We start from the raw sequence: 2,480 nt of genomic DNA, 5'->3' as shown, positions 1-2,480 counted from the left end.
ACGTAGACATGCTGTACAAATACTTAATTAAATGTGTCATCAGGAGTAGAAAACATCATATTTTCCGTGGGAGCGAAATAGGATTAGATTCACTTTATTAAGAAAAGGTAGCTTTAGCAGCAAATTTGTGCGTGAGATTTCGTCCTCTAGACGGACGACGTTTGACTGAGACGTTGCTGGATTTCGTCGCCAAAGCTGAGAAAAATGTCAACAGTGACATCATCACAGCCCCTGAAAATATCAGTTTCCGAGTCACATCAAGTGGAAAAAAAAAGAAAATCGACCATGAGTCACTTTCAGCCATGACTCCAGTTCCTATAGACGGAGGCTTAAAAATAACATCTTGCTCACTTTCGTTTATGCGCTGCATGTTTCCCGGCCTGCCGCGCGGTCGCGGTCGAACACTCACAGAAGAAGCTCTGCAGGATTTTCCTGCACATATAAGATGAATAAGAGTCTCACTGTAAGACTGCGTCGCCCTGTGTGCCTCTGTCAAACTGTAATTGTCCTTCAGTCGTCTCCGCCGTCTGTCCCTGAGCTGTTTTAGTCAATGCGTCCTGACACTTCTTTTGACACGCTCTCAAAAGATAACGTCAATATGTCAACGCAGTGTGGAGCTCAAGTAAAGATTTCCTCTCCTGCATCGGCTTTGATTTCCCCTCCCCTGCCCCCGCCCCCCCATGATTTTCCTAAAGACTTAAGAGTGAAAGGAAGGAAATCCCATCACTTGTAGTATTAATGTATGAAGCTGACTAATGTTCCCGCACATACTGTAGGATGTCTGTGTGGCTGTGACTGTGGGAGTGAAGACGCGGCATTCGGTGAGCAATCATGCATCAGACTCAGCTGTCAATCAGGACATTTTACCCTGTTTATATAAAACGTCAAATTACCAATTCTTTATATCAGAAAATCTGCACTTTGCTGCAATCTCTGTATGAAATAATACTTCATGTCCGATATGAATTTATTTGAATTCAGTTTTGTGTAAATCAAATAACCTGAAGTTTCCACTTTTGCATCAATGCATCACATCATTGCTCGTCACTGAACTGACATATCAATCCACGTTTATTGAGGGACGATGCTGGGTCAGTGGTACAGGGATGCACGAATAGGGCTGTGATGGCCGAGTGGTTAAGGCGTTGGATTCGAAATCCAATAGGGTTTCCCTGCGTAGGTTCAAATCCTACTCACAGCGAGTTTATGTTAGATAATCACTAACGAGTGACACTGAAAGCCTAATTTATATGATTCTAAAATAATAGAAAATGAGATCTTGGGCGATCGCTCAGTGTGTCACACACACACCCTTGCTACAGGGGTGCCCCAAGGCTCGATGCTGGGCCCTCTAATCTTTGCCATTTACACCACCTCGCTGAGCCACATCATCCACTCATGTGGTTTCTCATATCACTGCTATGCTGATGATACCCAGCTGTATCTGTTCATTCCCATCTGACAACAACACTGTCCGGGCTCGGGTCTCAGATTGTCATCACCTCCAGCTAAACTGGACTGGTCCCAGCCAAGCCAAGTTCTTTCCAAGACTACTTCTATGTCGCTTACATGTTAGCAGATGCTAACATTTAAGCCCTTGCGTTAATGTATGCAAGGGTGGCACTTTTCTCTAGTGTTTAAGGGAGAGAAAATGTCAGTTCTGTGTGGAAAAAGCAGATTCCATACAAAACCTTTGTATATTCTACACAAATCATGTGCGTGGGTCGTTAATATGACCTAAAACTGACGTACAAATGACGACATGAGCGCTAACCTCCCTGTGGCTGTCATTTACAGGAACTTAAAAACATTGGTCTGTTGGTGTTTTTCATTGAGAAAACCCCTTAAAGTGCAAAAAAAAGTCCGCAAATTGAGACACGACACCTGTCTCGGAGTCTTCTCCTCTAATTAGCCTGCGTGATATAAGCTCGCAGGATAAATTTGCGCTTGGTTCATGATAAGCCTTGCAGGGGATAGTGTGAATAGAAATTCCCTTTGTTATCTTGGCCGGGTACAAATGGTTGTATAGCAAATGTAATTTCCAGGCCATTTCCTTATCTTCTGCTTTTTGCTTTCCCACATAAAAAAAAAAAGCACAGCGTCTCATACTTGAGAAGCAATAAGATCGTGAGATGAATGACGAGCGATCCCTCTCTTTCATCTCGAAATTTGTGTTTCCTCTCCTTTCCTCTTGCTCTCCGCAATCCTTCAGCCTGCTAGCGCTGAGATATTCTGTGATGGACACGAGTAAGTGCCCTTTGCATCAGCTCCAAAGAACAAAGCAGTGGTTTAGCCTGATTGACACGCTGCAGCCGAGCCCTCTGAGGGTTTGTTAATCTTCCGGTGAGTGCTGGAATTATCTCGCCGGACCTCCTGCCCTCGCCAGGAATATGCCAAGTTTGGATATTTCACAATGCAACACAAGGACACACTTTCACAATTTTTCCAGCCGTGGAGGTTTTTTAGTTTAAAGAGCAAAA

General features: G+C 43.9%; 1 non-coding gene across 1 annotated transcript; it reads left to right on the top strand.

The window, feature by feature from the left end:
• Positions 1-1,119: 1,119 nt before the first annotated feature.
• Positions 1,120-1,201, top strand: trnas-cga (transfer RNA serine (anticodon CGA)). The gene has a single exon. It is a non-coding gene; the product is annotated as a tRNA-Ser (tRNA).
• The last annotated feature ends 1,279 nt before the right edge of the window (positions 1,202-2,480 follow it).

This window comes from Solea solea, chromosome 2, assembly GCF_958295425.1.
Source record: "Solea solea chromosome 2, fSolSol10.1, whole genome shotgun sequence".
NCBI lineage: Eukaryota > Metazoa > Chordata > Actinopteri > Pleuronectiformes > Soleidae > Solea > Solea solea.
Note: the sequence above shows the minus strand (reverse complement) of the source record. Positions and strands in the feature narration are given on the sequence as shown.